The sequence below is a fragment of the Macaca thibetana genome, chromosome 3, assembly GCF_024542745.1.
Source record: "Macaca thibetana thibetana isolate TM-01 chromosome 3, ASM2454274v1, whole genome shotgun sequence".
NCBI lineage: Eukaryota > Metazoa > Chordata > Mammalia > Primates > Cercopithecidae > Macaca > Macaca thibetana.
This window is the reverse complement of record NC_065580.1, coordinates 36,069,769-36,083,478: the sequence shown is the minus strand read 5'-3', so window position 1 is coordinate 36,083,478 and position 13,710 is coordinate 36,069,769.

Below are 13,710 nucleotides of genomic sequence, written 5' to 3'. Positions count from 1 at the left end.
TGGGACAGGGAGTACAATCTGGCTTTGTAAGCTTTGGAAAAGAGCCTGTAACTAAGGTTATTCCTTTTGGCTTCTCTGGAACTATGGCCTCCCATCTTTTCTATTATTTCCTCACCTTAAAAAAAAATCTCTTAGTAGACCAAGTTTCTCCACCTTTATATCATAACACGCCATTGCTCTGGGTTTGTTTTCAGGTCAAATGATGCTTCCTAGTTAATTGGCAGTCCAGTTTCAGATAGGAGGAAAGAGACCCTGAGTGCTCTTGTTTGCACAAATGTCTCACCTGGCCTCACCACTTATAGCTGTTACAAATACAGCTGTTGGTCTCCTTTACTGGGGTACAGAAGGGCATTGGTCAGAGAGAGGGACTTTGTGCTGTGTGTACAGTTCAAAGAGTTTCTGTTTTTCTTTTTTCTTTTTTTTTTCATTGAAAGGGATCAAACCTTAGGAAGATTTTTTGGAGGATATATTTGAGCCATAATCCATTGTGTATAATAGTTATTAGATCGCTTAAAAAAGCTTTGTTAAGCACATGTTCACTGCACAAAAGTATAAATATAGATTAGCTGAAATAAAAAAAAGATACAAACTCCAACCACACTGATATATATTACCAGAATTACATTGATTCATATGTAAATCTTCCTGTTTTTAAAAATTCTTTACAAAATGGGTTTTCCTATTAGCAATAATTTTGAATAACTTTACATGTCAACAAACATGTATTAAGAACTTCATCGTAAAAGACTACCTAATAATTTATAAAACACAGTTACTTTATTAACCAATCCTGGATTATTGTACATTTTCAGTCCCTTAATAATGTAGCTAAATTTTTACAGATACCATTAATTATTTCCTCAGTGAAAAAATTTTAGGAATCTATAAATATATACTTCAAGATATTTGGTATATATTTTTTAATTGCCAGAAAGTTTGTTTACATATCACCCAGTTGCCAGGAAGGCAATATCACTTAACATTGCCTCCATCAATATAAAGGACTATCTGTTTTTATTTGTTTTTTTGGTTTCAACAATATCTGTTATCAATTTTTTTTTTTTTTTTTTAAGACGGAGTCTTGCTCTGTCGCCCAGGCTGGAGTGCAGTGGCGCCATCTTGGTTCACTGCAAGCTCCGCCTCCCGGGTTCACGCCATTCTACTGCCTCAGCCTCCGAGTAGCTGGGACTACAGGCGCCCACCACCTCGCCCGGCTAGATTTTTGTATTTTTAGTAGAGACGGGGTTTCACCGTGTTAGCCAGGATGGTCTCGATCTCCTGACTTCGTGATCTGCCTGCCTCGGCCTCCCAAAGTGCTGGGATTACAGGCTTGAACCACCGCGCCCGGCCATCAATTTTTAATATATGGCAACTTGGGAGGTAAACAACCCTAATGTCCTGTTGCTATTTTCATATATATTTTATTTTTAAATATTTAGTCATGAATTATTAATCTTTGTTAGCCATAGTTTTTGTTTCATGAGTCGCCCCCTTCCTCTAGAGTTGTTCTTGTGTAATTCATAGCAGTTGAAGAGAAGATATTCAATTTTCATTTTAAGCTATAGTGTTTGATCTTTGAAACCATCAACTTTTAAAGTTCATATATTAACTTTGTAAGTACAACTGAGGTTTAAGCTAATTTCTCTGCCTTGACCTCTTAATCTCCTATTTTATTTAAAAAAATTTCTGTCACTGAAAGAAATGTTCATTACTCTATCGGGAATTGTACATTAACCTGCTGTAACTGTGGTCAAAAGCTGAAACACAGATCATTTAATAAACAACAGTCAAAAATAATAAATTCACGAACAGAGGAATTGAATTAATTTTAAAGCGTATCTACTTAAGACTCAATGAACTATGTGTATTAACTAATTTGATTACAAGACGTGTTAGTGGATGATAATGGCTTAAGATAATTTATTCCAAGAACCACATTTAAATTTAACAGGAGATTTCTGGAGACTAAATATTTTAATATAAAAATTCATAAAGTTCATGCAAGTAAGACATATTTTTGGCACTTGTATGTTCTCCACCATTCAAATGTCATCGGTAGTCACTCACCAAGCTCATCAAGAGATGACAATTCAGTAAAGAACTGGCTAAACTTTAAATACAGAAAATGAAAACAAGCATAAGTAAAAGCAAAGTAAAATCCTATAGAACACAATATAAAATAAGCTTATATTTAAAAGATTCAAAATGCAAGGGAAACATTTTAAGCCCGTGCAATTACTGGAAGATTATTGCAAACCTGTAATTCAAATAGTTTGTAGTCATTGTATTCTAATATTCAGATTCACATTGCATAGTCTTAAGTAATTTAAAGCTCTTTGCCCATTTTCCTAGTACATGTGTCAGAGATGGTATCAGCAATACAAAACATTCAAAAATATGTTAGGCTTCTTAGGAAAAAATCACTCCGAAACATTCCGATTCTCTTTTGTTATGTATCTTCCAATTCTGTCTCGTGGGAAACAACAAATTAATCACACATGTTAATGTTTATCCTGGCACTACTTGAAAGAAAGAACTCTTGCTATTGCCAAAGACTCTGATTTATCTTATAGGAATTAGAGTAGTCTAATGAAGCAACCTCAGACTTGATGAGAATTAAGTCTGGGAAGGCCTGAGATTGGTAGTGATTCAATGCAGACGGGTGATGATAGAACATAGGGAACAATGTATAGTGCTCATTTAAGGAGGAATCTTTATCAGTACAAATTATAATTCTCAATTAGGGAGGCATCTGTATCAGGTCAGAATATGCTCAGGCTGGGTGCAGTAGCTTACACCTGTAATCTCAGCACTTTGGGAGGCGGAGGCAGGAGGATCAGTTGAGCCTAGGAATTTGAGATTAGCCTGGGCAACATGGTGAGATTTCATCTATACAAAAAAAAAACAAACAAACAAAAAAACAAAACAAAAAATTAAAAAATTAGTTGGGTGTGGTGTCATGCACCTGTAGTCCCAGCTACTGGGAATGCCGACGTGCAAGGATTGCTTGAGATCAGAAGGTCAAAGCTGCAGGGAGCCATGATTGTGCCACTGTGCTCCAGCCTGGATGACAGAGCGAGACTCTGTCTCAAAAAATAGAGATTATTGTCAGTTGTTTAACATGCCATCAAGACACAAGGATCTTTCCATTTTTATGTTGTGTGTTTATTTTCCTCCTTATGCTTCTTACCTCATGTCACAAATGGCTGCTGCAGCTCAAAGTATTACATCTAAGTTCTAGGAAGTGGAGAAGATGAATACCACCAGCTGTATTTGTTTGTCACCCTGTTCTCAAGAAAGCTTAAACTTTCCTAGGCCACCTCTTTTCTCCCCCTGCAGATTTTTTCTTTCATCTCACTGATTAGGACCCAGTCACATGAACACAATTAGATGCAAAGGAGTATGGGAAGTGAGTTTTCACCTGAGCACATTGACTTCACCAATAAAATTAGGTGTCTGTTGGCAAAGAAAAAGAGGGAGAAAGATAAGTAGTTAGCAACTACTAGCATTGCCTCATACTATGAGGCATCTTGAAAAATGAAAATTCATTAGCAGCGATCTTCATATGACTATTTGTTAGAGTTCTATTTTCTTTTTAGTTTCCACTGGCAAATATATGACTATTGAAGCTTAACAATTTCACAAAAATTACAAAATAGTTTGACATTTTAAAAATAAAACTATTTTCTGAAGATAATATGTGGTAGGCTCCAAATGAAAGAAAAAATCGATACAGATCTCAAAACTTAAAGGTATGTGCATTTTTCTAATGAGGACCAAAAGTGTAATTGCCTGAATTCTAAGAACATGATTTACTAATAGAAAGACATAAACTTTGAAGCAAATACATTAAACACAAACATTATGAAAAATCCTTAAAGAAGTTACAGTCTATGTAGTTTTTAAACCTTCTTTGTTACTTTAGGTATAAAATTTTCAACATAATGACTTTGGGTAAAATTTCAAATGTGTTTTACTTATGAAGCATCGTTTTCCTGATAGTGTTTTATTTTGTTTTAATTTAAAAGGCTATTTTGGGGTATGAATACAAATGGAAATTTTTGCCAGAGAAAATTTCCAACTATTTAATCTATCATGTCAGTAACAGTTAGTTGAAGATTTTACTAAATTATTTAATGAAAAAATTTCTGAGCTTAAGGTCACCCAAATCTAATATGTGAGTCTACATTTATTTTTTAAAAAAAATTATTGAAAAATTTTTAACTAATATGGGAAGGAGTAAGTAGAGGGAAAACAAAAATCACCTCTAATCTAATTTATATTTTTGGTTTTTTTTAATGATAAATTATGATAGCAGCATCCTTTCTTAAGTACTTTCTGTGTCCTTGGCCCAGTTATAAGTGCTTTAAATAAATTATTTATTTTAATCTTTAAAAACCTCAGTTATATAAGTATTATTATCCTCAGTTATACATAATGGATCTGAAAAGCAAAGAAATCAGGTAAATTATTGTGTTAATTTGGGTCCGCTGGGATGGAATTAGACATGCAAAAGGTTTATCGGGGAAGATTTTTGTGAAGGATCCAGAGAAGAGGGGAAGGGGGAAGGCATGGAGAGCCTTCAGGTACTTGTGAAAAGGGAGGGGAAGGAAGGACAGTTGTGTAGGAAGAAACTCAGACCACAGTGCAGCTCTCAGAAAACCTCAGCCAGGTTGTCACAAACCGTGGCTCTAGGTAGGTGGAGGTGGTGTAGAGATGTCTTCTGGGGCAAAGTTTGCCTATTACAGGAGAATTCTGCCTTTAGGAGAAATGGCTTGGCTCTCATTCTCTAGCCATACTCAGTTGTTACAGATGTACTTCATTATTACATGTCCAATGCCAATCACTACAACAAGCATTTATACTGTCTGGGGCACACCTAGGGAAACCGTGGTCATGGTAAACTTTGGGATAGATCTAATGATGGGGCAGCTGTCAGCCAACTTCATACCTCACAGCAAATTCCCTTGAAAGCAAGTCTGAGCAATACATCATGACTCCCACACTAGCCACAAGTCACAAACCGAAGAGTATCAGAGTTAGAATTTCATTTATTTCCCAAACCTGTGATATTACAACTCTCTACTATAGTTTGTACACTTTACATAATTGACATCATACAACTTTTTGTACTTCAAATATACTGTGCATAATTTTCATGTCATAATTTTTGCAACAAAATTGAATTATTAAATAAAATGTGACTTTTATTTTTGGCAATATGGGAGGCTAGAACCCTGATTGATAGTTCAGCAAAACAGTTAAAATTCTGGATAAACTGCTACTTATATTAGTGATATTTATTTGTATATTTGTATATTTTTATTTTATTTATCTATTTATCTATTTATTTATTTGAGATAGAGTCTCGCTCTGTCTCCCAGGCTGGAGTGCAGTGGTACGATCTCGGCTCACTTCAACCTCCGCCTCCTGGATTCAAGTGATTCTCCTGCCTTAGCCTCCCCAGTAGCTGAGATTACAGGTGCACATCACCATGCGTGGCTAATTTTTGTATTTTTAGTAGAAACAGAGTTTCACCATGTTGGCCAGGCTGGTCTCAAACTCCTGACCTCAGGTGATCCACCCGCCTCAGCCTCACAAAGTACTGGGATTACAGGTGTAAGCAACCGTGCCCAGCCCCTTTATTTGTAATTTTTAAATGGATTGTTGAGCTTAGACCAAAAAGAAGCCAAGATGGAAACTCAGAAATAGGACTGCTGAGAAAAATTTATTGTAACAAAACTTGGCTCTAGGTTGAGTGGGCAGGGATATCACCTCAGAAAATTGATAGCCATCATGTGGTCCCAAGGTGGATTTGTAGCCCAAATATTCATTACCTGTGGTGCCTTTGACTGTTTGGCAGAAAATAAAAATAAAAAAAATATATAATAAATTGTTGGAGCAAGTGATAATCAACATAAACCTCAAAACAAACTCCACAATAAAGTATCAAGGAAAAACAGTAACATATATGAGGGTAACATTTTTCATATATACAAAAATATCACAAAATATACAAAATAAACATGGAAAATATTTATTGGGGGAGATTCTTCTGAAAGACAAAGAAGAGAGGGAGAAGGACAAGGCAAGGTAATAAAAACTAAAATAGATCTATATTAATTGTCATATACTTAATGGAAGATACATTTAAAAGATGCTACAAAATATGTTATGAATTTGGTGCAAATGTTGACCACATAAGTGTTTGTGAAATTGTTAATATAAATGATTGTTACATTGATTGACATTGGATATGTAATAATGAAGGAATATGTAACAATTTAAAATGTTTTGCAATTTTTTTGAGAGATAAGAATGATCATACACAGTAAGTAAAAATTGATTTCTAGAAGACAATTTGGCTATATGTATGAAGGCTATATATATGTATGAAAATACATACATTTTGACCCAGCAATATAATTTACATGATTTATTACAAGGAAATAATAAGAAATATACATAAAGCTTTATTTACAACAAACATCATAAGATCACTTTGCACAACAGTAGAAAATCAGAAACTAAATATCTTAAATTAAGATATCTGTTAAATAAATTATGGTATGGTCATATGATGACATGCTATATTATACCTGCTAGTTTTTAAGACTTTGTGTTTGGTGTTCTAAATTTCACTAAGCTATCTCTCTCCCTCCCTCCCTCCCCCTCTTGTTCTCTGGGTGTTTTATATTAAAGAAAGAGTTACCTAAATTTTTGTGCAGTGAATAACCCACACCCAACTATGCTGTATTAGTTAAGATGAAAAATATGCTTTCTAAATATATTTAAAGACAGTTGAAAATAATAATTTGGTTTTAGTGTAACTTAGATAAGTCTAAGAGCATAGGCTCATACCTAGACAAGATGGGAAAATATTTTGCCTATGATATGTTCTGGAAAAACTTTGGATGCCAGAATCGACTTTACAAGTGTATTCACTCAGCAGCTGGGGAGGGGAGGGGAATGGATACTTGACCTGACTTTTCTTCCTGGCCTCTTCATTCCCATGCCAGGGGAGACTAGCAGCAGTTCACAGCTGACAGTGTCTTAGGTCATACCTAACCAGATTCTTCACTCACCACTTGGTTCTTGGCTTTCCCTACTGTAACATGTCCAGGGCAGCAGAAATCCTCTAAAGTAAATGTGGCCATTAGAGCTAAAAATAAAAGGTGATCGTGTAGGAGTTATAACCATACTGTGGGCAAGCAGTTTCATATAACTTTATTCTTTAAAACGATTAATTAACATTTAACTTTAAATGCTAATAATCAACTTTTTGAGTGTGGCTTAAAAAACAATTTTAGAAAACACTAAAAATATACGTCCAAACCAGAAAATAATTTTTAAAATTATACCATGTGTCCTGATTTTTGTCCTGTTTTGGAAAATCTTCACCATATTCTCTTAAGCTGGAGAAGAAGTTAACAGAAGTCAAATTTTTACCTTTAAAAATTATCCTAAAATAACATAAAAGAAGATGAAAGTTACATTTTATTTCCTATTTGTTTTCAACGTTTGAAGAGACATACATATATATATATATATATATGATGCTTATATTACTGTCTGATGTTCGCCAATTGCAGAAATTTCCAATAAACATTTAGACATTATTGTTCCTAAATTTCTAATTGGACTACTATGAACTCATTGAGCAATAATGTTACTGAATACCTATAATAGGTAAAATGCTTGCTAGGTTTTGTAAGAGTCCAAATATATGTAGGTGATGTTACTGCCTTCAAGGTGGTATTAAAAGTTAAACCAAAATTAGAATAAACTGTGTGTGCTATAAAACTCAAGAATCACTATAAATACTGTGATATCTTAATGTAGAAATTGACTCTAAATTTTTCTGATTTAGTAGATTAGACCTTTCCAAAACCTTTGATTTTAACTTCAAAACATAGTAAGAAGTATAGAAGTAAAACATCCTTCCCTACACGTCTTTTGGACATCAGTGATTCTCCATGCTTTGCTGGACTAAAGATGGATTAAAAGACTTTCTCTAAGAGCTGATTTGGAGTAACCTCATTGATTGTTTCCTTCCTGATATGACTTTGTGAAATTAGATTGGGACATACTTTTCCCTGAAGAGCTCTACATCCACAAATGTTTCCGATTACATGAAAGCCTTCAGCGTGTGAAGGGTCATCATGCAGAGAAGAGTGTCTGACTTTTCCCTATTGCCATGAATGACAGAATAAGATAATATGAGTTCAAATTGAAAGAGAAGAAGGGATTTGGCTTACCCATAGGGAAGATTTTATTATTTAAACCCTTCTATCTTAGAGCAGCATGAACCTCCTGTAGTTAATAAGAGCTAAGAGCTACTTGGAACTTACTATGTGTCAGGGATTGCCTTAAGCCTCTTACCTGTGTTAACTCATTGACTCTTTGCAGTTGTCCTGTAAAACAGATACAGTAGTCCCCTTTTATCCATGGGGGATGTGTTCCAAGCCTACCAGAGAATGGCTGAGACTGCAGATAGAACTGGACTTGATATACACTATATTTTTTCTATACATACATACCTGTGATAATGTTTAATTTATAAATTAGGCATAACGAGACAATAACAACAGTAACTAATGAACAAATGTAACAATATACTATAATAAAAGTTATGTAAATGTGATCTTTTTCACTCTCCATCAAAATATCTGGTTGTACTGTACTCACCCTTCTTCTTCCTGTGATCTGTTGATCTGATAACCCAGATAGCTACTGAGTGACTAATGGGCAGGTAAAATAGTGTGCAATGTGGCTAGGCTGCCACTGTACAAATGGATGATTCATGTCCTAGGTGGGACAGAGCAGGAGGGCATGAGATTTCATCACACTACTAAGGATGGCATGCAATTTAAAACATGAATTGTTTGTTTCTGGAATTTTCCATGTAATATTTTTGGATTGTAGTCGACAGCAGGTAACTGAAATTGCAGAAAGTGAAATAGTTGGTAACTGATATTACTGTATTATCATTATCCCGACTTACAGATAAAGAAGCTGAAGCATCAAGAAGTTAAGCCCCGAAACTTGCTGTTAGTGAATGAAAGAGTTAGGATTACAAATTCAGGCAACAAAAAGGAAAAGGAAGAAGTTCCATGCTCTCAACCACTGCATTTCTGGCACCTCACCCTATGCTGCCGTGGTTCCTCACTTACCCCAGCATCTTTCATGCTTAACTTTTCTTATCTTTCCTACAGAGCGCATCTTCTCATTCTTGCTTATTGGAGAAGCTTGCTTATAAGCAGCTTCTCCAAATCCTATACGCTGAATCATGCAGTTTTAATTAACTCTCCCATAGTATCTTAGAAGTATTACCCATTTAATCTTTCCTGGGGAGGTACATGCTGGGAGGAGTTCACCTCTACTGCTTTCTAATAAAGTAGTTCATAAATTTCACATGGTTACGTAGCAGCAAAATTTTCCAGTGATGTTTTATGTATCTTTCTAATCTTATTTATAAACACTTACCTATTACAGAACTAGTCAATTAAAAAGTATTTCAAGAAAGGTTTGGAAATAAAAATCTCTAACAATATAGGAAGACACATGGTTTGTTTAAATTCTCTATTAAATAAATGATATTTTTTGGCAAAAATTCTAAAATCTCATATTACAGTTGACATTGGAATGATGTGGGAGTTAGGGGTACTGAACCCCTCACAGGCGAAAATCCACATATAATTTTTAATTCCCCTAAAACTTAAGTACTAATAGCCTACTGTTGATCAGCAGCCTTACCAATAACATAAACAATTGGTAACACATTTTGTATGTTGTATGTATCATATACTGTATTCCTACAATAAAGTAAACTAGAGAAAGGGAACTATTATTAAGAAAACCATAAGAAAGAGAAAATATATCTACTATTTATTAAGTGGAAGTGGGTCATCATAAAAGTCTTTATGCGTGTTGTCTTCATGTTGATTGGGCTGAGGACGAGGTAGAAGAAGAGGGGTTGGTCTTGCTGTCTCAGGAGTAGCAGGGGCAGAAGAGGTGGAGAAGGAGGCAGGAGAGGCAGGAGAGGCAGGCACACTCAATATAACTTTTTGAAAAAAATCCACATATAAGTGGATACACATGTTTCAGACCTGTAGTATTCAAGGGTCAACTTTGTATAATACTGAAAGCTTAGATAATCTTAGTTAACTAAACTTAGTTTCTCATTGGTTAGCTAAAGATTATGGTGCGCTCCCTCCCAGTATGAATCCTCATTTCCTGCTATGATGAGTTGTACTTTGCTCCATTTTCCCTGCTTCCATCTGCTATTGGGCTATGATCTCATCAGGTTTCCAAGCCCAGCTGAGTGGGGCCTTCTAATGACCCTTATTTTGACAGCATCTAACAGCACAGAAATGATGATGGTGGTGAATTACAGCCACTTTGCATAAAGTAATCTCTGATACAGCATTTCTTTTTGATTTAATGTGATAGGTAACGTCTAAAACTGCCTTTTCTGTCTAATGAGTTCTCTTCTCTATGGGTGTCTTGGTTCTATACTAAAGCAGACTTTGAAGAACCTTAGTGCAGTATTATGTGGCCAGGTAAAACTCTAAATAGTTTCAAGTAACTCTGGATAAAGCACAGCACCCTGAGAAAACATCAATTTCTTTTTTTTTTTTTTTTTTTTTTTTTTTTTTGAGACGGAGTCTCACGCTGTTGCCCAGGCTGGAGTGCAGTGGCGTGATCTCGGCTCACTGCAAGCTCCGCCTCCTGGGCTCACGCCATTCTCTTGCCTCAGCCTCCTGAGTAGCTAGGACTTCCCGGCTAATTTTTTTTTGTATTTTTAGTAGAGACGGGGTTTCACTGTGGTCCCGATCTCCTGACCTTGTGATCCGCCCGCCTCGGCCTCCCAAAGTGCTGGGATTACAGGCTTGAGCCACCGCGCCCGGCCAACATCAATTTCTTAATGTTCTCTATACAGAATTTCTCAATGAATGATCCTCTGCCACCTTCATCAGAAGATTAAAGGTGGTTTATAAAAATGAAGGCATTGGTCTCTAATTCTGTTCAATCAAAACATCTAGGCACTGCGGATTGAAACCTGCACTTCAAATAACCATCACAAGATGGGTGTGGTGGCTCACACCTGTAATCCCAGCACTTTGGGAGGCTGAGGCAGGCAGATCACTTTAGGTCAGGAGTTCGAGACCAGCCTAGCCAATATGGCAAAACCCCATCTCTACTAAAAATACAAAAACAAAACCAAAAATGAAACAACAACAACAACAACAACAGAAGAAAACAACTAGCCGGGTGTGGTGGCAGGCACCTGTAGTCCCAACTACTCAGGAGGTTGGGGCAGGAGAATCACTTGAACCCAAGAGGCAGAGGTTGCAGTGAGCCGAGATCATGCCACTGCACTCCAGCCTGGATGACAGAGTGAGACTCTATCTCAATAAAATAATAGATAAATAAGCATCACAGGTCAATCTTACCCTTGTTTGGGAATTGATGTTTTGTTTAGAAAATACCTACCTACAGAAGTAGTGATACCGTAGAGGAATTGTGGACAAGTGCATCCTTTAGAAACTTTCTTTAAAAATGAGCTTATAGGCTGGATGTGGTGGCTCATGCCTGTAATCCCAGCGCTTTGGGAGGCTGATGCAGGCAGATCACGAGGTCAGGATATCAAGACTATTCTGGCTAATGGGATGAAACCCCGTGTCTACTAAAAATACAAAAAATTAGCTGGGCATGGTGGTGGTGGGCGCCTGTAGTCCCAGCTACTTGGGAGGCTGAGGCAGGAGAATGGCAAGAACCCGGGAGGCGGAGTTTGCAGTGAGCAGAGATCGTGCCACTGCACTCCAGCGTGGGCGACGGAGCAAGACTCTGTCTCACAATAATAATAATAATAATAAATTTTAAAATGAGCTTATGCTGTTCCCCACCCTGTGTCCAAGTGTTCTCATTGTTCAATTCCCACCTATGAGTGAGAACATGCAGTGTTTGGTTTTCTGTCCTTGCGATAGTTTGCTCAGAATGATAGTTTTCAGCTTCATTCTTGTCCCTAAAAGGGACATGAACTCATCCTTTTTTTTATGGCTGCATAGTATTCCATAGTGTGTATGTGCCACATTTTCTTAATACGTATATAACAAACCTGCATGTTGTGCGCATGTACCCTAGAACTTAAAGTATAATAAATAAAGTTTTAATCTATACGCATTTTAAAAAATGAGCTTATGCTTTAAGTTTCTGTGGTTTATTTCAGGTGCAGAAAATTATACTAATACAGCTACCCATGGATCCAGTGAAGGATAGGTACCCTGCATAAAGTAAACTTCTAGGGGATGGACTTAAAAGAATGCCATCTGCTACTGAGACAACCTGGTGCAAAATTCGGCCCAACTGGAATATTTCATAATGGGTGATCTCATCAATGTGAGACTGCCCCAATAATAAGTCAATTCCTAGTTTGAAATATCCTGGCTAAAAATTGGCACCTGTTCTGGTTCTTCATAGAGTTCAGTGCAATCCTAGTCCTGGAGGTGATGCACCTTTGTTGTAGTTGTTTTTTCTTCGACTTTTACTTTAAGTTCTGGGGTACATGTGCAGGATGTGCAGGTTTGTTACATGGGTAAACATGTGCCACGGTGGTTTGCTGCACAGACGAACCCACCACCTAAGTATTAAGCCCAGTATCCATTTGCTGTTCTTCCTGATGCTCTCCCTCCCCCATCCCCCAACCCCTTGCCTCAGGCCCCAGTGTGTGTTGTTCTCTCCCATGTATCCATGTGTTCTCATCATTCAGCTTTCACTTATAAGTGAGAACATGTGGTGTATGGTTTTCTGTTCCTGTGTTAGTTTGCTGAGGATAACCGCTTCCAGCTCCATTCATGTCCCTACAAAGGACATGATCTCATTTCTTTTTATGGCTGCACAGTATTCCATGGTGTATATGTAACACATTTTCTTTATCCAGTCTATTGTTGATGAGCATTTGGGTTGATTCCATGCCCTTGCTATTGTGACTAGTGCTTCAATGAACATATAAGTGTGCATGTATCTTTGTGACAGAATGATTTATATTCCTCTGGGTATATATCCAGTAGTGGGCTTGCTGGGTCAAATGATATTTCTCCCTCTAGATCTTTGAGGAATACCACACTGTCTTCCACAGTGGTTGAATTAATTTACACCCCCACCAACAGTGTAAAAGCATTCCTTTTTTCTCCACAACCTTGTCAGCATCTGTTGTTTCTTAACTTTTTAACAATCACCATTCTGACTGGTGTGAGATGGTATCTCATTGTGGTTTTGATTTGAGTGATGCACCTTCGAACAGGAGTCAAGCCGCTGAGATGGTTCTCATGTTTTACTTTCCAACGCATCCTTCCAATAACCTGCTACCATTTCATTAGGCTTGGTTTTTCCTTGCAACTTCAGAGAGCTCAACAAAGAATTGCATAAAAACTAATTTAATAGTTGCTATTCAGGACCAGCAAAAGGAAAGAGACCGTCAGTAATAGAAACAAAGCTATTTTCATTTTATAAAAACATCAAAGTCTCTAATGACCAGTTTTGTTTATTTCTGCTCTCTTTTAATAGTAACAGAGAAAAAATTACAAAACCAGAATTCTAATTCGTGTGAAAAAAATAGTCTTGAAAGTCAACACTTGGATATCTTGCACTGAGCATGTTTATGGAACATTTCTTTATAATTTAATTTTTTTTTCCAGGAAGATGCAC